The sequence below is a fragment of the Ixodes scapularis genome, unplaced genomic scaffold (genome assembly GCF_016920785.2).
Source record: "Ixodes scapularis isolate PalLabHiFi unplaced genomic scaffold, ASM1692078v2 PGA_scaffold0__279_contigs__length_252992795, whole genome shotgun sequence".
Lineage (NCBI taxonomy): Eukaryota > Metazoa > Arthropoda > Arachnida > Ixodida > Ixodidae > Ixodes > Ixodes scapularis.
The window spans coordinates 228,642,628-228,669,175 of record NW_024609835.1 but is presented as its reverse complement, the minus strand read 5'-3'; the positions used below and the strand labels follow the sequence as shown (position 1 = coordinate 228,669,175).

Below are 26,548 nucleotides of genomic sequence, written 5' to 3'. Positions count from 1 at the left end.
TGGACACCATGTGTAGGGGAGACGCCCAGCTGCTTGACGAAGGTCGGATAATTCCAAGCTCGAGCATGTGCTCAAATTCTTCGCGAGCGATGCGGAGTTTCTCTGGAGCCAGACGACGGGGTCGGAAGTGAACCGGTGCGCCCGTTGTTTCATGTGATGGTGGACATCGTGCGAAACCGGTCTGGTCCAGTCAGGAGCTCGCATGAGGCTTGGAAAATCCTGGAGAGGGGGTCGGAATGGCCCGTCGATGTTAGAGCAGACTGACGCGAATCCTGCGGTGTCAGTTGTTCAGACGCCTTGCACGGAGAGTCGCGTTGTGGAGTCGAGCAGACGTCTCTCCTTGACGTCTACAAGGAGGCTGTGGTGTTGTAGGAAGTCAGCGCCGATGATCGCGTTGCCTACGTCTGCGACCAGGAATACTCATCGGTAGACTCGTCTGAGGCCAAGATTTATGGTGATGGACCGTTCCTTGTAGACGGGGATCGACGAGTTGTTCACAGCCCGAAGGTAGTAGATGGGCGTCTGTGATCGATCCGCGCGTTTTGCAGGAACAGCGCTTACCTGGGCCCCGGTATCGACGAGATAACGGGTTCCCGTAGTCCTGTCGGCGATGTAAAATAGGCGACTTCCTGGTAGGTTCTGACTACTCGTTGCCTCTATCGGTTTGCTCCAGGAGCAGGGACGAAGGCAGTGCCGGGCGTCGGAGCCAAAGCGACGATGGTATACGCAGACGTCCGCTGAACTTGCGGAGCGGGAACGGTCAGCATTTCTGCAACGAGATGTTGAACGTCCACGTTGTTGTTGAGTGCATGGACGATCTCGCCGGTGAGTTGCCGCGGTAACACTCTCTTCCAACCACTGGCAAAGCCGCTCGAGGTTGCCGTCAAACGATGGAGTGCCTGGCGGGGCAGGCATAGCTTCACTTCCGTCTTCTGCCGCCGATGTAACGCTGGCGACGGGTGGAGTGGCAACTTCAATAACGGCGTCTGCCAGGGCTGCGAGGCCTGTCAGGTCGAGAGCCGTAGCGGTGGCCAACACCATCTGGACGTTGGTTGGGAGGCGCTGAATAAATAGCTCCCGCAGCAGAGCGTCACCGATCGTGTTGGCGCGATCTCCAAAGAGCTGAGTCATCCGCCTTAGCAGCTGAGACGGACGTCGATCGCCGAGTTCGTCCGCCGAAAGATGTTCTTGAAGGCGGGAGCGATCTGATGCCTCGGTTCTCTGCAGGAGAGCCGCCTTCATCTGGTCGTAGGAAGCTGTGGCCGACGGTTGCGCAAGGATGTCGTATACTTCGTCGGCTGCTGCCAGCGACAGCGCCGAGACGACATGATGATACTTGCTCTCCTGGCTCGTCACACCGCTGAGATGAAACTGGGACTCAGCCTGCAGGAACCAGACCCTCGGGCTTCTGTCATAGTACGGCGGAAGTCGGACTGTAACCGATGAGATGGAAGCCGGGGATCTGGCCGCTGCTCTTTGGGGTTCGCCGTTGTCCAGGCAGGCATCCCTGGGAGGTTTAGTTTAGACCGGTGGATCCGGCCATGCAATAAAAGTGAAGGGGCAAACCCCGTCGCAGGATGTACCGTACGGCGGTACGCTTCGAGATGGTCTCGAGCAGCGTCTATAAGAGGACGGCCTTGAACTATAGCTGCCTGAAGGCACGTCTTGAGAACACGGTTAAATCTCTCCACCTGACCGTTACACTGTGGATGATACAAGGACGTTTTCAAACGTTTTATGCCATTTTCACGAAGGAAGTCTTGAAATTCTTTGGACATAAACTGTACCCCGTTGTCTGTAACAAGCTCACAGGGAAGTCCTTCACGAGCAAACACATTTCTCAAAAAGGAAATGACAATTGAAGACGTTACTGCTGCGGCGGACTGCACCTCAGGCCACTTCGAATGATAATCTATCAAGACAATGAAAAACCGTTGACTCTGTGGCGCCCTGTCGATAGGGCCTACGTTATCGACAGCAAGTTTTTCCCAAGGCTGGTCGGGGAACTTTATGGGCTGCAACGGAGCGGGTGCGGCCTTTACAGGTTATCAGTCGAATGACACACCGTACATTTTTCCACCTTTGTTTTGATCTCCTGGTTCATGCGGGGCCGCCAATAGTGTTCACGTATGAGGCTTGTTGTTCGTGATATTCCTTGGTGTGTCTCGTGTGCAAGATGGATGATGTTGTCACGGAGTGTTGATGGCGGCACGAGCCTTTTCTTGCACGCGCTCCCCGAGGCGCGTGCGCGTGCTGCGCCTCGAGCCATCTCTTTTATTTTCATGAGAAGAATGGATCTGTGGGTGCGTTGCACCCTACAATAGTAAACGTTGGCCTGTCAGTAGCATCGGCACTCTAATATTTCATGGGGACTGGCATAAAATGGACACTGTTGGCTTGTTTCTACCATTGGCTTGCCAATGTTGGGTGAACGTGAGCTTATCATGGCCAGTGTTGGCCTGTTAGTACTATTGGCTTATCGAGATTGCAAGAACACAGTGGCATATAATCGTCAATGTTTTTTTTTTCTTTATTTAGACCAGGAGTCAGGGAGACTGGAGCACAAGGTGACCAAAGCCGCCTGACAAGGTTCCAGTCCCCGTTACAGCGCTACAGCAGCAGAGCAACAATAGCTATAATTACAGCCATGAAACGAATGGTGCACTTGTGATATTGGCTTAAATAAGAAAACACACACATACATATATACATATATATATATATATATATATAGAGAGAGAGAGAGAGGGAGAGATCTCAACATGAAGTGGGATGACATATGTGCTATAAATCATACAAAAAATGAAAAGGAAATGGAAGGAAGGATGAAAAGGATCAAGATGGGAGATGTGTTATTGTTGAGGACCTAATACGCAACGCCTCGTTTTGCTTTTGAAATTTCGAGGCGAGTGACTGTTACTAATATTGACTACCGTTTCTGGGAAAATCTAAAAATTCAAGAATTAGAATGAATGAATAAATTAAAATCAGGAAAAAAGAATTCAGGAACAAATTATGGGTTTCAACTCAAAAGTTGAAACCCATAATTTGTGCGAATTTTTTTTTTGGACATAACTTTCACGACGGAAGTTGTAGGCTGCGGTTTTCTGCGGGTAAGTTTCTACAAAATCTAGGCTTACAGTTTTTAATTTCTGTGTAACCTTCTAGAGACACTCTCAAGTAATAATCTTGTTGAACAGAAAGAATAATGTGTTTCAGAAAAGAAGCGGCAATATGGGCCAAACTATTCTGATATTTTTCAATATTAACCGCTATTGACTCCAATATTAGGCCATTGGCATAATATTGAAATATCTTAGAATAGGCTGCTTTAGGCGTATTCTTTTTACCGCGACAATTTGAAGTTGCTCGAGTGCTTGTCAACTTCATTTAATTGCGTCAAATCGCGATTCATGCGTTTTTTCTTCAAAGTAATAAAGCATTTAACAAGTCGGAGACCTTACAGGTGGTGTTTTGCTGCTTCTGTAATGCATATTAAGGCGTCGCGAGCAATGTGAGATCATCTGGACCGCCAAATGGCTCCTATGCCGAAGGCATAAGAACTTTCGCTCTAGATTATAATCTCAACAGAGAAGCTTCGTTCCCCAACTAAGTTTTTGTGGACCGTACTTCGCGTTAGATAAAGAGCGTCTTGGCGATTGACTAGGATAAGAAAATATTCTGAAACATGGTTATACAAAGATGGCTCTATTACTCTACGGCCCTACTGCTGCCAGGATAAGACGCCAAATGCCTCCAAGATGGCGCCAAGACACTAATAGTACACGACAATATTTCGAGTCTAACAGGAAGTGACGCCAGGTGAAAAGCACTTTTACTGAAAAGCACATACAAAAACGAGCACAAAAAATAAGAATGAATACAGGGAGCGCTACCGGAGAGAGAACTTCATTTAGAAAACACCGAGCATATATATACACTTTAATATACCTCACCACAAATGAATCTGCATTTCTTGTCTGTTACGACGAGTTACGACGCAGTAATTCAGAAGTTATCCTCCTTCACCTTGATTTTGAACGCTTCAAAAATGTTCTTTTGTTTTGGCTTAATACTTGCCCAAAATCTGTGTTTTATCCATCATTGGCTCACACAAACTACCATTACAGGAACATTCCAAGTTCCCCGAAGGACACCGCTTTACAGAAAGCTGATGAAGTATGTACGATCGGTTGGTGCGCGAATGCACCTGATGTGAAACGCGCCGTGTCATATGCCACACGACTAATATTCCGCCCTTTTGCCCCGCCTTCAAAACGCCAGTTTCAGAAGCCCATGACGCGATTTCCCAGTTCAAGTGAAGGGGTCCTCACTATGACGGCAGAGCATTCTGCTCTTAATTAAGAGACAGTACGTGTGCACGCGAGTTTGTGTAACGTAATCATTCCGTCATTTTTACACCCTCAACATATTTTATTCGTATTATTGTATTTTTATTTATTTGCCATTTTATTTGGTGTGGCAGGGACAAAAAGGTGTATTAAAACAGCGGACTCAGGTCCCGTACCCCATACAGCTTTCAGAGCGGAGCAGCTCTTACAACGAACGCACAGCATATATTCAAATGAGCCACAAGAACATAGCAGAAATAACAAGAAATATATACATTTCTAACGCAATAAAATGTATGGCAGAATGTTTTCAGAAGACTTTATACATGCTGGAAAATATAATCCTTTATTCATTTTTTAAATGTATTTGAATATATTGATTTTGTTGTTATATCAATAATTTGTGGATGCATATTTATAAGTTGTGTTAATTACTGCTTCAATATTTGTTCTCCATAATTAGTACGTATTTGGCCTCTATCATATTCCACACGTCTCAACTTGTATTACAAGATAAAACATAAGACAATGCTGGTTTAACCGCGCACAGGGATTCTACAGGTGGGGCGATCATGCTACACCCGAACAATCGCCCCCAAATCGTTGGTATTTTAGACGGGTTTAGGAACAAATGGTCCCGGAACTAATAGTTCCGGAACAAATGTTTCCTTAATAAATGGTCCCCGAACAAATGATCCCGAAGCTAATGGTCCCAAGTTCAAATCATAAAAAAATGGTCCCGTTCTAAGATCACTACGAAAATATAACACACTCAATTGCCTTTATTTTTTTATGCTCTCTACGTACTTGTTTGCTGGTGGCATGATGAATATGGTCTCATAATTTGAGACCGGTTACCTAAGAGCAAGTTGATAAGTTTTCTATAACTCTCTTAGTTTAAATTGCCAGAATATTTTCTAGCAATAAAAGAGTCAGTGTCATTTTACTGTAACATTTAGTGATCGTATACTGAACGGGTCACTGCTATTACGATAGAACGAGCATCTTGCTAGTTATGTTTTCAATGCCTTGTTTAGATAGAGAAAATGAACACTTTGACTCGTATCACTGTTGCTATGGGACTTCAATTACATTCATTTCCGCGCTTCTTTTGGTGCCGGGCCACATTAAGAGCGGAGATCGCTGCCTTTTGAACTGAATTTGCTGCCTGTGCACCAGTGGATCTTGTCTCTAAACAAATCAGTAACTACACCAGCTAGATTGAAATATATTTCACAGGAAGTTGTTTAGAACTGGAACATTTTATTGATGCCACATACATAAACTTACATAAATATTACGTCTGAGTTACGTCTGCAGAGGTCAGAACCGAATGGTTCGGCTCGCACCTCGAAGAAAGTCCTCGATGGTTTCCATGCTCTGGCTGTACTGGCGGAGAGATTCTACAACTAAAAGTATAAGACTCATCAATATTTACTATATCTTTCGAGTGGGACGATTATTAACAGTTATATATAATGACACGGTCTGAAAGAATACAGTAAACTACTTACCGTTCATGACTGTGCATGCATAATACTAAAACGAATACTTTTATCTGGGGATGTTTAACTGAACCCTGGTCCCCACACTCGCTCTGCAGATATGAATACCACTGAAAACTTTAGTGACATAATTTCGGCCCTAAAAGACATCAAGTCTGGGCAAACGCCACTCTTAGAGGAAGTGGAATCAATCCGTTCACAATTACCTGAACATAATAGAACGTTTAATGACATTGACAAAAAAGGCTTATGAATATAGAAGAGGACTGCTCGTCTATATTTACAATTAAGTCACAAGTCGAAAGCGTTCAGACTCTCGCCAAGGACAGCGCCACAAAAATTGCTCACTTGACAGCCAGATTTGACGACTCTGAAAACAGGGCTCGTCGAACAAATCTTATTTTTTTCGGACACACAGATAATCAACGTGAAACATGGGCCCAGTCAGAAAGACTAATAATTGAGCATTGCAGCGCCGGTGCTCAACGCGCCTATCCAACCAACAGATACAGAGCGAGCCCACAGGATTGGAACCTTCTAGCCTAACAAGAATAGGCATAATAATATAAAATTTGCACATTGCGAAATCAGAGAGCAAGTTCTTTCATTTGCTAAGCAGCTTAAAGGTACCAGCTCAGTATCTCCGAAGACTACTCGCCAAATACACGCACTGCTCGAAAGCATTTGCTTGATTTTGGGAAAAAACAAAAAAGTCTCTCCAGGCTCCGTCATGATAAACTTATAATTAACACACCACTTACGTACTCGATCACACTACATAAAATGTTATTCCACGTTCCTCATAGCTATCAACAAACTTTTCTGCGAGTTCAAACAACAGCTGCTTATCTCTGATTTATGCGAGCATGAGAAGTATTCTGCTCAAACGAGAATCACTTGCAGTCTCAGTGATACCACTGAACGTAATATTGTCGTGCTTACCGAAAAGTGGTTAAATTCATCTATTTGTGATACAGAATTGTTATCTTCTTTTCCTAACTTCGGTATCTTTCGTCACGATCGTGCGAACAACCGCGGCGGAGGCGTTTCGGTGGCTGCTCATCGCAACCTGCAATGCGTTGCTATAACGACCCCCTCCCCTTCAGAAATCATGTTTATATACTGTAATGCTTCCTACGCACTCGTTATTATTGGTGCTTGTTACCGCCCACCAGATGCCGATTCCTTTTTTATTGCTGAATTTTCTGAAGCCCTTTCATGGATAACTACGTCATATCAGCACGCTCCCATTCTTCTGCTCGGTGACTTTAACTTTCCTGCGATAACCTGGGCCGAAATGGAACTTACTACATGAAAACACAACACAGAAAGCGACTTGCGTTAACACGTGCCTCACATTTGGTTTATCGCAACTTCTTCCTTCTCCAACCACGCAAAATGATCATTCTTCTAATATCCTTTACGTTTTGCTTGCTTCGCACCCAGAAAACATGTCGTCAATTACATATTTACCCGGTTTCAATGATCACGTAACGATACACGCCACATTTCATTGTCAACTTCCGGACCCCAAAAAAAGCGAAGGAAACGTTAACACTGCATGGTGAAGTTGACTACAAAAGCATGAACGAACAACTAGACGCTTTCTACAGCTGGTTTCTAACTCTGTGGTTCCATAGCGTGCTGAAACGTATCAGCGACAAAAAAGCGACAGTTTAGATCAGCTAAACTGTTTAGCAGCACGCGGGCATGAGATAAATACAATGCTACCGAAAAAACGTTTGACACTCTTGTTGCTCAAGCCAAACGCACGTTTTTTTCTTCTACTTTGCCCGCGATGTTGCATAGCAATCCCTAGAAATTCTGAAAATGATGAACCCCGCCCATAAAAGGCCCATATCATTGTATGATCAGAAACAACTCGCCCATTTCCAAACATGACATTCCCCGAACATTGAACTCCTCCTTCTAGTCTGTTTTAACGCAAAAACTAGCCGGCGATCTCCCTGAATTTCCTTGTTCAGATCACCCGGCTATGCCGCTCATAGTCTTAATTCTAATGTAGTCCTAAAAGGAATCGAAGCTTTGTACTAACATCATCCACAGGTGTTGACGGCATCAATTCAAAGATACTCAAAAACACAAAAAGTGCCACAAAGGTCCTTTTATCACACAATTTTTAGGCAATCTCTCTCATCTGGAGTCGTACCACTGGAATGGAAGGTGGGCAAGATCGTTCCCATACCAAAAAAGGTCCACCAACCTCAAGCAGCAGTTATCGTCCCATTTCTATCACAAGGGTTTCATCAAAATTAATGGAGCATAGAATTTACTCGCATGTTATAAATTTTTTTGTATTTGTTAATTTTTGTTTCATCCGAGACAACGTGGTTTTCTAAAAAAATTTTGTAGCGAAACGCTGCTTGTTCTTTTTATTAACGATCTAAGTTCAAGTGCTGATCGTAACTTACCTGTGATTACCCTCTTTCTAGATTTCGAAAAAAAACTTTCAATAAAGTTCCACCAAACTCAAGCAGCAGTTATCGTCCCATTTCTATCACAAGTGTTTCATCAAAATTAATGGAGCATAGAATTTACTCGCATGTTATAAATTTTTTTGTATTTGTTAATTTTTTTTCCATCCGAGACAACATGGTTTCCTAAAAGAATTTTCTTGGGAAACGCTGCTTGTTCTTTTTACTAACGATCCAAGTTCAAGTGCTGATCGTAACTTACCTGTGATTACCCTCTTTCTAGATTTCGGAAAAAACTTTCAATAAAGCTCCACACCAACGTCTCTTATTAAAACTTTCGCGTTTAAACCTCGACCCTCAAGTCTTTACCTCGATTCATGACTTCTTGTCAAACCGAAAACAATTCGTTCATGCTAATAGCCACTTTTCGCCCCGATCCCCGGTTGCTTCTGGAGGGCCCCAGGGTACTGTTCTCGGTCCCCTACATGTTTTCTTTTAAATTTACATAAATGACCTACCTTCTTATATCTCATCTAACATACGCTTATTCACAGACGGCTGCGTTGTTTATCGTTCTATAAATGACAGCACTGACGTTCACGCCATGCAGTCTGATCTTCACCATATCGAGGCCTGGTGTGCTAGATGGCTTATGTCTTTGAATGCTAACAAAAGATCCCTTGTTTCTTTTCATCGTAGGCAATTTTACTCATCTCCTAACTACGTCGTTCGTGGTTCACTCATATCTCCTGTACCTTCATATAAATACCTAGGCATTACCTTTTCAAACGATTTAACTTGGTCATTTCACATAACGAACATAGCTAATGACGCAAAGCGCGTCCTTAGCGTTCTACCTCGCAACCTACGTTTAGCCCCTCCATCAGTAGAGCTGCTATCTTTCCTCTCACTGGTCCGACCCAAACTAGAATATGCATCTGCTGTTTGGGACCCACATCAATCTAATCTTACTAAAACGCTCGAAACTGTGCAAATTCGTGCTGCAAGATTCATCTACTCAAAACACTCTTATTATAGCCGTGTCACCGTACTTAAATTCCAAGCTAATCTTCTTAACCTCGAATCACGGCGAAAAATTTCTAGGCTCTGCCTTTTTTTACAAGTTTTATCACTCATCACTTGGCAGCTCTGTTACCGCACCAGTCATCAGGAAGCTGTCTATCGCCCGATGCCCTCTGCACTGTGCATCTTTTTTTTCAATTTTTGCCAGCAGCAAAGGATTGGGACGATCTGCCCACCGACGCCGTGCTCCACTCCAACCCTGCCCATTTCAAGGCATTCATCGAAGAAATGTTTTGATGTTTCGTACTACTCTTATGTAATACCGCTGATTTGGGGCGTTCGAGGTTTAATAAATAAATAAATAAATGGGTGAGCGGGAGAAAATGTGGCACTTTCACGCATCATTTGTTAACTGAAGCCGAATCAGACGGTCAATCGTGAATGCCTGTGTTGTCGCTTCTCTCTCAAACGAAATAAGAAAGCGTCCCCGCCCCCCCCCCCCTCCCCCCCTTTACCCCTGTTATTTCGTTATCGGACTCTAGAAAATCCTCGTGAAACAATTGGCACGAGCTTCGTTCTGGGGATTTTACTGGAGCGATATTTTTGTGGAACCATTTTTCCTACCTTCACGTTGGAACCGTTAGTTTCGAAACCTTTTGTTCCGGGAGCATTCGTTCCGTTTCCCATTTTAAGCTAGTGATGTGGCGGATTATACATATTTGTGCGCATGATTTTTTGTGCGCGTGCACTCCTATTCTTGTTTATTTCGATGCGCAAGGAAGTTAGCTTCAATGGTGCTCCAAAGGGAACGACAATGCGGCCAACAGTTTTTTTTTATTTTTTAATTTATAACGTCATTTCTTTCATTCTGTGTTGTTTTTTTTTCGTCGGGGGACACTTAATTTATAATCTGATCTTTTTTTAATTTTTGACATCAGGCTTGAAACTGAGTTCAGAGCTTTGTGTCTGTTCGTCCCTTTTTGTTTGCTCGCTCTAGATTTAACATCTCTATGCAATGTCTACGAAATTGGGTTTTGGACACCCTGATAGCAAATACGAGAAAACACAGGGGGAGGAATTGGAGAGAGGAATGTGTACAAGAAAGGGTCGGACTGACGGCCCCTGAATGGGTTGCTTACGAAGGCCGCTCGGCCGAACTCGTGGCGGAAGAACCCTATTTCTCCTCGGAAAGGGCGAGAGAGGGGTGCTTTCCCCATGCAGCATCCCTCCAAACCTCTTCTTCTTGAGCAAGCCCTTGGCGTCCTAGAGCGAGGAGGACTCCGTTCATTTCTAAACTGTCAGGGCCGGGGCGCAAACTAGACCAGTAAATCACCTCCTTTTCATCACCTGCCCTTCCCTCTGCTCGTGGTTACCGAAGGAAGCAGGAGCACGTGATTAAAGTTAGAGATACGATCTGTTCACTTAACACCTTAGCTTCCACTGCACACTCAGCGTAGGGGTGACTAAGTTCAGTCCCCGAAAAATATCGCACACAGACACACACGCAGAGAAGGCAGGACCGCGTGAACCAAGGCCACGTGACAAGGTAGGCAGACGTTTGGGAGGGTAGCGCAACCGCGAACCGAAAACGGTGAGATGCGCTTCGCTATTTATGGACTTTTCTTTAGAATCAGCTTGTTTCACCAAGGCAAAATAATGGCAAGATCAACATGCACATCTCAGGAAGCTGTGGCGTCAGTTTTTGAGTGTGTTTGATTGCGTTATATTGCTTAGCGGATTGTTTCTATTGGGCGAAGCGGCCCGGCATCTCATCCATCCACACTACCCGTACTGGAACCGGCAAAACTGGTTCTAGAGCTCCCATCACTAGCACCGCATTTCGAATAAATGCCAAGTGCGATCTTCAATAAGTGGATCGTTAAGACCATGAATATACTTTCGACAGCCCCTACACATCGGTGATCTTTCTTTGTTGTGGGCATACAGGTTACCACTAGCTTCGACGGAACAAAGACACAACGGATCGCCTTCTTTTCCATGTGAGTGATGAAGAGAGGACCTCTTGGGCCATCGGAGACAGTTCTTCTTGGTACGCAATCTACGTTTTGTCAAGATCTGATGAGTTTGGACCATGTAACCTCTGGGCTAGGAATCTCCGAGCAGTCCAGCGTGTAATCTAACGCGATCGGCACGAAAGGGGGTGTACAGCGCTGTGTGCGAGTTCTACTTATTCTAATAGACCGTGAGAGAAAATCTGATGGGTATTTTTGTGTTCGAAATTATTTATATTTCTTTTTTCCTGTTAAAATATTCCTGTCTTTTCGGCGGGAGATCTGTGCTGTCGGTAAAGTCGTCACAGCATATGAAAAGTCGAATACCGCAAACACGATCACTAGTCGTTATTAGACAATTTTCGATTTGTTGGGTTGGAGCGCAGTGCAGTTAGGCCACCAGGCTCTGTGAGTGTATTTGCCGGTAATTGGCTTTGCTCGACAAGTTTTTTTATATGTGTAATTTCTTTTAAATTCTTGGTTGATTCAAATTCAACGCTCCATTCAACTGTCATGTTCCTTTCGTATACCGGATTGTTTATTGGAATGCTAATTATATTTAGAGAATTTTATTTAGGCCAGTGAACAAACATAAAAATTCATAAATCAATATTCAATGTATCAATAACATAAAATAAATAGGAACAAACACTTGTAGTGCCTGCTTCGACAAAGAGAAGAATTGGAATACACCCATTTTTTATTTAAAATTCAACTATGAAGTGCTTTTGACTGCATGAATCGAAGAAACCTAATAGCGATATGCTTTTTCAGGTGATATACAGGGTGTCACAAAAGAAAATTTACACGGTCTTTTTTACCGCAAAAATAAACTAGACATCGCCGAACGCTCATCCTCCGCCCAAAGGTAGAGCTCGAGGTCACAACCATATGCCAAAGTTTCAGCCCAATCCGATAACTTAATCAAAAGGTATAAGTGATTTTCTGAAAATTTCAATGGGAAAATGGAGCCCATTTTTGCCCGTTTTCGGTTTCTGGTGCCATAGAGCCCCATGTGTTTGAAAGCTCTGTCGGCCGCCATTTTCCCATTGAAATTTTCAGGAAATCGCTTATAACTTTTGATTAAGTTATCGGACCGGGCTGAAACTTTGGCATCTGGTTGTGACCTCTAGCTCTACCTTTGGGCGGAGAATGAGCGTTAGGCGATGTCTAGTTTATTTTTGCGGTAAAAAAGAGCGTGTAAATTTTCTTTTGTGACACCCTGTACTTATTCAATGTTCTCTTATATCATGCAATTTTGGAATGGGAAACTACGACAACTGGAATGTATCATAATGTTTAGTGAGACAGAATGAAATGTCATAGTTTTTGCGGACTCTAACCACAGATTTATTAAAAACACATAAACCCGACGTTTCGGGACCCGCTCGGTCCCTTGGTCACGGGTGACTGTAGGTGGGGACGCGGTGGGGAAGGTTGTCTAGGCGGTTGGCCTTGCTAAGGCTTAACCCAGAGGGCGCGGGGAAGGGGGGCGCGGTGTGGAACGTTGCCCGGGCGTTTGGCCTTGCTAAGGCGTACCCCAGAGGGCGTGAAGTCCAGACACGTACGCGCTCGGGACAGTGCCCTTGGACCGGTTCACGTTCTTGCTCGTTATTTGGATAAACCAGGACTCTAGATGAAGGTGTTTCGGCTCGGCAACACCAGGGACCACTCGTCCCGCGCTCCTTTATTCTCCACATGGTGCGGTCGCCTTCAGTGGCCTCCTCGGCGACCAAACACCCGGGCAGTCACAGACGGGTCCAGGAGCCCACTCGTATTTGATAGAAGAGCAGTAATAAAAGCTGACCGTACACATATACGATCGGCATTCTCAAAATACTTTTTTTTCCCTTAGCATACAATAAGCAGCTATGTTCTAATTCTGCGAAATGTGTTTTCTCTACCTAAGCCATTGCCTACAGACATCTCAAGATTCTTGAAGGCTTTCCCGATCCCAACCGAAAAGTTCTTGACAGGCTTTTCCGACATTTCAAGGCATTGTAAAGGGCACTTCAGACATTTCAGGAGAGCCTCTGACGGGGCCAGCGAACCCACCAGGAAATATCGGTGCCCCCTTCAAACATCTCAGAGGTTCCTGAAGTTCTTTTCACACCCTTTAAAAAAATCCTGAAGTCCCATCAGAGCGATTTTCAATAGGGCCCCCTCAAAGTGAGATTAGCGTGCAATATTTTTAATCGTAAGACAACTATAACACTTAAAAACTATGATGAGCTATTCCACCCTGTGAAGGTGAATGACCAGCGAAGCTGTTTATCCCACAACCCGGACGTGACACCGAATTCTGAAAAAAGGTACGAGCACATTTATTGTATTAACCGGTGGTCCCCGTAACGGAAGGCACGCACAGACATGTCGATGACAGTCACCGGTTTGAGGAGCCGGAGGAAACTAGACAGGCGTGACGGGAATTCCACCCGGCGGAAGGAAAGGAAACTAGGCATGCAAGTACTTAAAACGATAACAAAGAGAGCGCGGTGCGCTTCCCTCCTCCTCCTTTCCTGCTCCTCTCCTCCTGCCGCTGAATTTGTTGATGGGTGACGTGGAACGAAGAAGTGACATCATTTGTCGCGCTAAATTTAGCGGGGAAACTGAATTGGTGATATGGTCATGAACCTCGATTTCCCCGCTACATTTAGCGGGAAACTGTTCCGCTAAATTAGCGGGAACATTGACGTCACGTCACACGGAGTCGGGACGTCATTTTCCCCGCTAAATATAGTGGGGAAGTTGATTTGGGGTTGAGGTCACGTGACGCCATTCTCCACGATCAATTCAGCGGAAACATTTTGCCGCCAAGTTTAACGGGGAAGTTACCCCGCTAAATTTACCGGAAAATTGTTCCCGCTAATTTTAGAGGGGAAAATTAAGTTTTCGTTGGCGTACAAGAAATATTTACGGAACCCTAGCTGTAAACAAGTTCGCTGTCAAGAAAAAAAGTATCTTGAATTTTCGTACACAAAGCGTTTGCAAATAGTTAAAGATACTTATGCGCAGGGTTTAGAAAGTAATATGGTACACGTCATGTACACTTCTGGAACTTTGGCCCTTTTCAGTGATGGCTCATGCGCCCGTTTGTTTTCGTTCCGATCGACTGCGTCAATCACTTCCGGCCCCTTTTTACGCCACAGGATCTTAGAAGTCTACTTCAACATGAAAGAGCGTAGATGCCTTAAAGGGGCCATGCAACGATTTTTGTATTTTGCGCAAATACCGCTTAGAACGGATCCCTGACGTTAATGACCTGTGAAATGCCCGTTCGTTTTTCACCACACGCAATCGAAGTCGCAGAAAAAAATAAAGGAAAACGAGCAGAGTTCACCCTCTCAACTCGCAGCCAGAACAAGCGGCCACGTGATATGGACCCAATTATATGTCGTCAATGTTGATCATAGCCATGCGCTGGGGTTGGCAAGGCACAGGACACGCGCTGCATTCCGGACATTGTTATGGCTCGGCTGTTGTCCTCATTGCAGCGATTGGACACAGGACACTACCCGAATGCTTCTCGAGCTATAGATTATCACGAGCCCAAATCGAGTGCCCACGCAATGCTCGGCTCCAATCTATGAGCCGCATTCAAATATCGTCACTGGGCGGTACTGCTACCACCCAGCTACGTCATCAGGTTTTGCGAAGGAGAGATTGAATGTAAATGCTCGGTTTTGTCCTCGAAATTACAGCGCAACAAAGGAGTTTCTTGGTCAGTGGCGTTGCGTGCGAGTATCCTTGTGTCCCACTAGTGCCAGTAAGCTCGTGTAAAGTGAAAAACATTCCAATTGAATTTCGTTGCACCGCCCCTTTAACTACAATTTACCTCAGATGAGAAACATATAGTTATTGGGTGTCAGGATGCATAAAGATGTATTCAAATTAGTGCCCGAGTACCGCGTGGCTTGAACAGGCCTCGACGGCAAATAATGGGATCGTCATGGGACCTTCCACCGAGATTATAACAGTGAAAAAAGCGCTTATAACAACCTCGTGATACACAAATAAAAGGGCGACGAATTGACGCGGTGCACAAAGCAGGTACGGGTTTTTATACAGTTCCTTATTGCATACTACGGGCCGTTGGTGGCTAGCGACAATATGAGCTATGTGAACTGTAAGCTATGCGGCATTGCCCGAGCGATCTCTCGACTAGGTTTGAAACATGTTGTGTTTCCTAAAAATTTGATACATACTTGATCGGCCTGAAAGTAGTCACCAGCCATAATAATTTTTGCATATGTGTTTTGTTTGATCAAGCTCGTACGTAAACAACACATGCCAAGCTAATGATGTAAATGAAGCGATAAATTTATTACTGTACTTGTGAGCAAAGCAGCAGGAATTGTTAAGCGTGTGAAATCAAGAGGGTTATCTACGGAATATTCCTTAATCTTTCCTTGGTATCTGTGGCTCTTGTTAGTAACATCGTCGCTGGCACTTTTTTTATTTGTGGCATTCAAGGATTGAAGTAAATTCCTTTCATATTCTTTTACAAGAAAATTTCCGAGAGATGCAGTCTACGAGCAGGAGGAGCGCCTTAAATAGTAATAATTTTTGGGGCTACATCTTGTATATTTGATGTGAGTGCCTCGCATACACTGTTTCTTGTTAGGAAGGAAGCAGCGTCCCCAACCAATTAAAATGTTCCTGGGTAGGACACGCTTTCCAGGCAAGCAAACGAACGAGGTTAAATTGTGTCAGGTAATTAGATGTGCCCCTTGTCCACAGCGAGTCAGTAGTTGGTTGTGGCAGCCAATGATGGACTTGTAGGAAGGGGAAGCCTGTGTAGCGCAGACGGAAGACGAAAACGACGATGACATCAGTTGAGCGCTGCAGCTGTTCAGTGCGGCAGCACAATGTGGTCTCGTAAAACGCACAGCTTAGTGCATAGGGTATTTTGTATAAAACGGCTGGAATTGTGGCAGCATTACGCCGGCCACAACTGCATACCTTCACACTCTAAAAAATGGGTATCACCTTACAATCTTTTGTCCCATATAATGCACCCCAAAACTAATGTTCGACGTGCAGCGCATTATTGTCGAACAGGCGGCCCCATATTTTTTCAAGGGCATGATAACGGTGCGATATCACTTATTAAAGAGCTTAGGTACGTATCAAAGACCACAGAAAGAAAACACAGGTTTTGCAGTAAAGCCGAATATCACCGATCATTATATTTTTTTTGTAGTCGGTAAAATGTACATTGACTAATTTAATAAGTTGTATCACTAGCCTCTTGTGAAAGTTTGTACCCTCAGATCGACGTCCGTTCACTGTACGTCAATATGAAGTCTTGAGGTGTCCTATAGGGCACAAAGTGTGTAAGAATACAACTTTTTTTTTGAGTGCACCACGGCCGTTCGGTACTCGACGTTGTCTTATAAGTGAATGATTATAAAGCCTGGGAGCTCTACATAAACATCAACAATGCTGCACACCGGTGGACTGGCAGCAGAGAGCATCTCTTCGTGCTGACGAGACTGCATGAACGAGCTCTCTTGTATACCAGCATCTGAATGGAGGAGTCCGCTCATCGTTCTTCCGCCAAAATGACCATGTCAGTGCAGCGGCTTCCCCTCTAATTGACAAGTTGTGAGTGCCCAATTCCGTATTTGATACACTGCTTCAGTGAACAGTGTACCAAGTTTGCGTATGACCTGATGATGTACTCCAGAGAACATACATCGAACGGTTACAGCTCAGAGTGGCATTTTTAAAGCGGATTAATTTTTCGGTCTACTCAAAGAAGGCCCCCAGTACCGTGTTCCTACTGATGCGCGAACATCTTTGGCTACGGCAGTAAATGCTGCCATAACATCAGTTATTTAGTTGGAAAGTAAATAATGATCCGAGCTGTCTTTTCTTTTTTTTTTTTTTGCGAACACATCCCTTATACGTGTCCTCATTACATTATTTTCCTTCAGCGCCACACATTCATGAAACTTGTAAAATATTAGTTCGCAAACACCAGCTTACGACTCCCACGATGTGTAATTGTGCGCACGTATAACAGCCGCGAGAATGTTAATCAAAAGCGAAAACTTTGCATGAATTAACAAGCCGGATAACAGAGCTGTCCTTTATTGTGCGCCCTTAGAAACGAACTTATTTGCCAGTACAGATGCTTGCCAGATGTCAGCAAAGGCTTGCACTCCTTTCATTTTCATGAACTGACAAGTATATATCCAGCGCTTGCTCTATGCTACGCATGGTTGGTCAGAATAGCCTTCTCTTCTTTCTAATTTCCATTAACCATATACATTAGTTAAGGACTTTAAGAACCTCTAGACGTGGGGTGTCCCCTACAGAAAATTCATTTTGATTGTACTTAGGGTGATCCGGAAGGATGACTGCAGTTTATGTTTCATTTCGTTGCTAGGTGAGCCACTACGCAGTTCTCAACTTATAATTTGCGAACGAACTAATTATTGCACCTAGGTATTCAATGATACTTGAGCTCACTTAGCATTAATATGACTGGCGCCATACAGTGCAACCGGCGATTTCTGAATTTAAAGAGCAGTATCCTTCTAAACTGTTGTCATGTAAAAACTCATGAAACAGAGCTCCTAGAAAATGTCATTAGTTGCATGCATGAGTTTGTCTGAAAATGAGGCACCATATACGTATGTCAACACAGTGCGCCTACATGTCCCTATTTGCCCATACCAGGCGTCAGTACTTCGGAAGCGCAAAAACACCATTTGTGATAGGTTTGCCAATGCGCCGCGCCAAATGCAGCTCCACGGCAGCGAAGTGACTTTAGAGCTTTGTGTTGGTATATATGGGTCATTCCTTCTGTAATTTAAATTTATATTTAATGTCTTGAAAGAGACATCAGTTAGGTGTGTGCAGCTTAGTGATATGGCCAGTGGTACATAATGTAAAGAAATAATGGTCACTTTAAATAAAATATTTAACTTAAATTTCTCAATGAACTGTCTATAAATATATGGTTTGTTAATGAACCGTTAAATAAATAGATGGTTTTAATTAGAAACTTGTAGAGGGTCATCAAAAACAATTAATGCAGTAGATTGAAAGATATTGAGTCGCGGTGAAGCGCAATGCAGTGCGGTAAAGTTCCCAATCGTGAAACAGACAGAAGGCTGGTGGTGAGAAAACTCGTATGAAAAGAGATGGAAAAGCCGCGCGGCCGCGTTATCACAGCGGCAGATTTTTCGTACGTTTATACTTCCAATTAAATCGTTGCCACCAAAGCGGACTCGGCAGCAGCGTCACCGATGTGTCGACATCTATTTCGCACACCGACGGCGGATTTCTCGCTTGCTCTCCGAACATCGCCGCTGCGACGAGATGGTGCGAGATTTCTCGTCGTCTGCTGCTCTCGGCAAGCACTTGGAGTCACACGGAGTACTCCTGGCACGGGTAGGCTTAACGTTCTTGACACTGGATCGTGTACGCCGCGATCATTTCGCCACACGGGAAGAGCCGCGCGATGTTAAAGTTCTACTATTAAGAAAACGAGACAAGGAAGGTTAGGTGATTCCTACGTGGTATGTAGCAGGACATGCAGCGCAAACCGATGCGGCAGTCCGCGGTCGTCGGCGACGCTTCGCCCCGCACCGCGAATGAACGCACGACCCCCTGTTTCAAGTCAACTCATTCCGTATGAATAGCTGATTTCGGTTAGGGGATTCGCTGGTTTCCTTTCGTTCTTTCGTTGTTCCAGTGCTTTTTCTTGTGTAGAAGAGGGCTGTGGTATTTGAATAATATGTTTTCTTTCAGCCGGTCATGGTTTGGATGGTTCGAAGTACGGCGTATGGCACGCAGTCACTCGGCAAAAAGCGTACTGTTATCTTTTGTATAAAACTAAAACAATAAATAAACGCAACAAGGATCACCTATTGTCGTAAGATAAATATGCTTCGTTACTTGAGTAGATTTTATCTCGAAGAAGCGACGAGGATCGAAACGTAAACTGATACAGCCATGTCGTCTGCGCGGTCACGCCGAACACTTCAAAGTTCAGGACCATTCATTTCCCGTGCGCACTCTTCGCTGTCTGGCAGGAGAAGCCGCGCAAACCGAAAACGCGGCGGTGCCGTTGATAGTTGTGATTCGACCATGCCGAGAAAAAACGAAGCGTGCACGCTCTCCTTGTCCTGGCAGGTGACAATTTTTTCCAGCAGTGAGCGACGCCATTGCTACAAAAACAAAATTATAAACCAGTAAGGGCCGGAAGAACTCACAGTGCAACGCAACTTCCGGCAAACGCAGATTGGCTCGCGTCTGAAGGAACGCCTCGCTTAGCGTGAAAAATGGGTATTCGACCGATCCAAATGTTTCGGCAGCAACGAGCGGATTCGCCACCCGGCTCCAAAATATGCTAGTCGCCAACGCGCATACGCCCCGTAAATTCGCAAGTGTGAAAGAACCATTATTCCCGCAGCACAAGTTGTAAATTAACGCTTAACCATGCTTCCAACGCGCTGCAAATCATCCTAAAATCGGGTAACTAAAGGCACGTTCGCACTCTTGCGACCTCTTAGAACTGGGTTCCTTAAAACCTCTTACAACGAGAGGACACACTGGCGCCATCTATTGGGTTACAGTGTAAACTTGGAGGTTTGGCATATTTTCTATTTTTCTCGCGCATTATCCTTTCTTTCTTGGCTCGAAAAACTTTAGTCAACGTAATAACCGAGCCTTTCTTATAGGTATGTTGGCCATTTGACCTCGGAAATCCCTCAAAACGTTCGCTCTTGTGAATGCAGTTCCAGGGCAACCGCATAGATGGCGCCAGGGTGCCAGTGTGTTTTCCCCTGTCCTAAGAAATTTTAAGAGGTTTAGCAAGTCCCGTCTCTTTGGGTTGTACTCGGTTGCAAGAGTGTGAACGTGCCTTTAGTGGATTTTGATAAGTCTAAGGAAGTTTATTATTAAGCCCTTGTGAATGTATTCACTAATTAAAAAGGTAATTTACTTATTTCGCTCACTAGACGAATTATTGTATATAATATTTTGTATATCACGTGCCCCTCGCTTTTTAACTCACATGCGCATATCGCATTTATATATTTCGCGTTTTTTTAATAAATTAAGAAATCCTAAAAAAAAACTTCAAAAAAACGCCATGTATAATTAAACCAGCTGCCTCAGTGCGGATGTTTCGTGTATACACCATGATACACCCTTCCTGCAGGTTATGTCGGCGGTAAGCTATATTGAGAGGGGAGACGAAGAAGCTAAGACACACGTCGCAATAATTAAAATGTATGCAGTTAGGATGTGCGAAAGAGCTATATCTAGGTTTATGCACTTCCGAGAGTGTATTGAGTAGTGAATTGGAAGGCAGAGGAATAAAAAATTGCTATAGTAGATTTGTCACACCGCCGACGACGCCGACTCGATAATGAGTATTGGTGATAAAATGAGTATTGGTGATATAATGAGCAGTGGTATATGGGCATCTCAAGCTAAGCTTCTCAACAAACCTCGCTATGCACGGTTCACCCTTGCTTCGCTTTGCCCAACCCGGAGAGTATAAATCATAATGAATGGCTCGAATTTGCACCAAGCCTCGTGGAAACCGGCAAGTGTTCAGGAGACGTCCGTTTTCCGTTTTCAGCGTCGGTCATGCACCGGCACGCCCGGATTCGACGAGCGTCATGACGTTAACTTTAATATATGGTATTTCGAAATTGACGTCAGGGGTTACTCACTTCAGACCCTGCGTTTGAATTACCCGCGCATTCAGCCGACATTTCTTTGCCATGAAAAGTGATTACGTCAATCGGATATATTTGCGCGGAAGCACATGGCGGTGGGGTGAGATCAGGTTCGTACAAGGATTTTGCGCTCTGCTTTTTGCGTGTGGACCTTGAAACAATATATATATATATATATATATATACATATATTGTGGGGATTTTGGACATAGAACTTCGGCGACGATGCGGACGGCGCGCGAGAAACGAGCGCGGGGCCAAAGCATGAGGCGCGAGGCGCGTGACGGGGAGACAGGACAGTTTAGCCATGGCGGCGCAAGCCACCGAACACCAAGCTCGAAGAATAAACATGTCTCCATCATGACTTGGCCCCTTCCTCCGGACAAGCGGTGAGCGAGAATACCACAATATATATATATATATATATATATATATATATATATATATATAATATATGTGTGTGTATATATATACCGGGTGTTCATTTCTAATTCAAACAGATTTTTTTTTAAAAAAAGCCGTGAAATTTACACTAATGCTTTTTGTAGAGGTGAGTTATACAGCCAGGGGTACATATTATAGGGGGCTAATCGTAACGATCAGTTGGGTAATTAACTAAAATTCGATGAATAATTTTTAATTAATGAAAATACAGATATGGTTCCAATTAGAAACTTGCTCAGCGTCATCGAAAAGCACTAAATCAGTCATTTTCAGAAATACTTTGAGCGCGTGAGAAGCGTAGTAGTGCACTAAACTTACCACTCATGGAGCAGGTACAAAGCTAGCGGTTGCGCTAAGGCGCCCGCGCGATTTTTCCGTCTCTTATCTAGCCCCAGCCTTGTACTTGCTCAACGAGCCGTAACTTTAGTGCACTACTACGCTTCTAACGCGCTCAAGGTCTTTCTGAAAATGACTGATTTAGTGGTTTTCGGTGACGCTGTGCAAGTTTCTAATTGGAACAATATCTCTATTTTCATTAATTAAAAAGTTAATTAACGAATTTTAATTAATTAGACACCTGATCGTTATGATTAGCCCCATATAATATGTCCCCCCGGCGGTATAACGCATTTGCGCGAACCGTATTAGTCCATCTTTTACGGATTTTTTTAAAAATAAATCTGTTCTAATTAAAAATGAACACCCGAACACTTCACTGAGAACAGTCAAGTGTTCTCACTTGACTGACGAAGAGCCTACCAAGCGCGAAACGTTTCATCAATCTCACTTTTTTGGCAACCTCCTCGGCTAACTCCTTTAAGGGCTAATATTTTGTTGAGTATATATATATATGTATATATAAAGAGAGAGAGAGAGAGAGAGAAAAAGAGAGAGAGAGAGGGGAAAAACGAAGCGCAGAATGACGAAAAGTATATACGGAAGAAAACGCACTTGAGACGGTTGTTGGAGTTTTTAAAACATATTATTGGTAAAGTTGGTCGACGTTTCGGCCTGAGCCAGACCTTTTTCAAATCTCGAAAAAGGTCTGGGTCAGGCCGAAACATCGACCAACTTTACCAATATGTTTTAAAAACTCCAACAACCGTCTCAAGTGCGTTTTCTTCCGTATCTATATATATATAGTTTAAAATAAGGACTTGACGCCGATAGTTTTCCCCTTGCACGCAATGTTTTGAACAGCAGGAAAAAATATATTGTATTTGCTCACAGTTTAGCTTTGTTTTTCTACATCAACATAAGGCCGAATTACCAAAGGTCTATGAATTATGCTTAGCTTCGTAAGTATTATGAACTAATCCGCTTTATTGGGACTGTCATCTTGCATATTAGGGCAGAAAGTTTCAAACAAGTACCAAAAGTCAGGCCTCATATCTGCTTGTTTTGTTTGCATCTGGCAACTTTGGGCATACACTCGCGAACAAGTACCAGATTTAGGCTTCAGTTATGGTTCTCAGTTTATACTAACAGGAATGGCTTAAGTCTGAAACTTTGTGATTTATGCGGTGAGTCAGACGAAAGCTAACGAAAGATGAAGGAAAAGTACTCTGGTGCTAATGCCTAAGAGACAACCGTATTAGGCCCAAGTTAGGAGCGTCGCTGCGCAACCCTCTGGTGTGCTACCTGGGTTCATACTTCCGGCTAGAGTTTACAAGACGTATACTTGGATATGCCAGTAACACATGAAAAAGAGCACGTGCTTTATAAGGCACGGACCACACATTCTAAAAAGAAAACTTAAAAGAGGCACTATTTTGTCGGTGACCGCATCATAATTTTTTAGAGATACCGGTATAATGCTTTTTAAAAGCCAATATTTAAAAATGTTTTTTTTGTCAAAGTATTATATTTTAATTGTTTGGACGTTGAGTTTGAAATAAGCGCAATTGTAACCATCTTAGATGGCCAGGAATATCTGTGTACAAAAGAAGTACTCGTTATTTATTTTTATGTTCAAATTAAGAATGAACTGCTCAGGCGTTGTCTGTTATATTAAACGTTTAAGCGTTTTATTAACATTGATATCCGATATTTAAATCATGACACCAATTAAAAGCATTCAGAGAAAAAAATAGCAATATGCTTACCAGAGAAATCTGCATACATTTTGCGCCATGTCTGCGTTGGTGTTGGGTGCAACTTGTTCCTGAGCCTGCATGGACCAAATATTAGGCGCAAAAAAATTTAAATTTCAAATTATGTTTCTTTCTTTTTAATTCAGTTGCCACCGCGCTGCCAAAACAGTGGATTAAGCGTAATTAATAACTCTCTTCCTAGACTGGAAAGTATCCGTTTTTTTTCAAACACCGTCAAGCCGTCGTAGGCACTGGAGCGCGACCGATCACCGGAACACTAGTTATATGTAATGCTACACACAGTTGCAGCTTTCCCAATACATTTTGTGCTGGTATAGTTTTTGCGGCAATCTTTCGCAAATTTTAAACACCTGTCATTTCCACATAACGTCAAGGTCTTTCATCACAAGCCTGTAATCAGTTCAGCTAGTCAACCAAGTTAATTGTTCCGCCAGTGAGTGAACACGTTGTAAGTATGATGACCAGTAAAAATGGCCAAGGTACTCGCGATAGCGAGGGATGTTGACGGAGTGTTATTCTATTACCTTTTTTATATACTGCTTTTTTCTTTATAACTTAAGTATTCTTACCATGAGCGTGTCAGGAGTTCGCATAAAACCTTACAGCTATATTTGGTCATTCATTCATTTATTTGACCTTAAAGGCCTAGTGAGGGCATTACATAAGAAGGGGCAGTTTAATCCCATAAAACGACAATTAAATACACGAATTGAGAATAATACAAAGAAAACAACTGTCGAAATTGTTATGCAAAGCATAAAACAGCAAATTAGCACTCACAAAAGATGTGTTTCAAGGGCATTTAGGAACGCAGTAGAGTCGTTGATGGTAAATACAAATGGTTGCAACCGGCTCCCTTCGGATAGGCGAGAAGAAGGAATTCATTAAAAGCACTGGTCATAAAGAAAATTTGTTGGATAGCACAGGAGTCATTGATGCGAGATTATATTCTTTCTGGGGCGAATAGCAATACGTCCTTGAGGTCTGTGTACGCAGTGATAATATATTTTATGGAGGAGGCAGAGTCGAGAGAGATTCCTTCGGAAGTGTAAAGGGTTAGTCCGACTTTATTTTTAACATAGAAACACCGGTGAATCGATAGTATGATGATAAGATGAAACGAGTCGCCCGATTTTGCACTGCTTCTAAGTTATCTACAAGCTATGGTAGATGGAGGTTCTAAATTGTTGCTGCGTACTCTAGTTTAGGTCAAATGTACGTTTTATAAGCTTTTGACGAACGTGAGGATGGGCCTTTTGCAAGTTCTGTCCGATCAGCCTAAAAGTCTTGGATGCTTCTGCAAAAATGGTTTCAACATGGGTTTTCAAATGCAGGTTATCAGTAAATCTAGCGCCAAGATATTTGTACCGAAAAACGGGTTCAATAACTTTGTTGTTTATAGTATACTGATATGCTAACAGGGACTGGTTTCTGGTTAAGTGAATTCATTTGCACTTGGATTTATTGAGCGACATCAACCATTTTCTGACAGGTGGCCAATTTTTCTGCATGTTTTTGAAGTTGGTAGTTGTCTGTTAGTGATAAAATCTTGTTATATATGTTACACAATCATCTGGAAAAGGGGACATTTTTAGGGTATGGTGCATGAAAAGTCGTTAATTATGATTAAAAAAAGCAGAAAGCCAAAACTTAACTGTTAGTCTTGTTAGTCCTGATTCGTGATCGTTGATGACTGTGTATTGAAAGTGAGGTGCGAGAAAAAGACTAATCAAACTAAGTACTAAGTTTTCTAATTGCAGTGATGAAAGCTGGGAAAGAAGACACAGATGAGGGACACCATCGAGGGCTTTTGAGAAGCCCAGAAGATGGCGTCAGTTTTTATATGACTTTCAAGGTTAGTGTGTAAATGATGAACGAATTCGCATTGCTGAGTCTCGTAAGAGGAACCCCTCCGGAAGCCATGCTGATGTCTGAAGAGAAAATTGTTGGAGGACAAATGAGTCACGATATGTTAATACAAGATATGCTCCAGAAGTTTCGACGATATGCAGGTTAAATAGATAGGACGGTAGTCTAAAGAGTGAAGTGCCTATTTGACGATTTGGAGAGTCTTACCGGTCTTCCAGTCAAGGGTAGGCAGTTTTCGGAGAGTGACTGGTGGAAGATGAAAATAAAAAAATTGATGCTAGAAATGGCAGTTGTATTTTTGAGGTTTTTTGCATTAATGTTTTCAGGGCCTGCTCAGGACGAAAGTTTAAGTTTGTCAACGAGTTTAATTATTCCGGTTGTGTTAACAGTTACCGGTGACATAAGATTATAACAGTCATAGCTAGGGTTGGAATATTTAATGCAAGTTCATTTGTAAATATTGAAGCAAAGTAGTCATTTAACACTTCGGGACAGTCACTCCCTTTGACTGGTTCTTCGTTGCGGTTGTTCAAACATATGGTCCTGGGACTGCCTTTTGGTAACATAAGCTTCCAAAATCTTGTCGGATTATTGTGCAAGATTGTCGATAAATCTTGAGAAAAAAGTTGTTTTTGATGCACTGAGGATTTTCGTGTAGTTCCTGAGAGCCGTGCGGTAAGAGTCCCAAGCGCAGGATAGCTTAGTTCGCTTAACTTTCATGAAGAGTCGTTTTTTTTTCTTTTTGTGTAAAGTCTATGATGTTTTACTATGCGATGGGTTAGATGAGTTAGTGCGATTTCGTATAGTGGGAAGATATTTTTGCGCCCAGCTAACAACTTTTTTTAATATTCTTTGATAGTTCTTAGCAAAAACTCGGATTAGAATGTGTAATAAGTTGCTAATTCGTTACTTTTTGCTTCACAGTTGGCTTTATTGTAGTCCTGAATAGTTTTGAAAACAGGAACCTTCAGAACAGCAGGATATGAAAAAAATAACGTGCAGCATTCTGCGGTCCCTCAAATCTTCATAGAGTAGGACTGCCTTTACGAGGTCATATGGTGGAGTTAAAATGACATCAAGGACGTTGAAC

General features: G+C 43.2%; 1 pseudogene; it reads right to left on the bottom strand.

The window, feature by feature from the left end:
• The window catches only part of LOC115318856, a 30,149-nt pseudogene extending 6,498 nt beyond the window's left edge, over positions 1-23,651 (bottom strand).
• Positions 23,652-26,548: the final 2,897 nt, after the last annotated feature.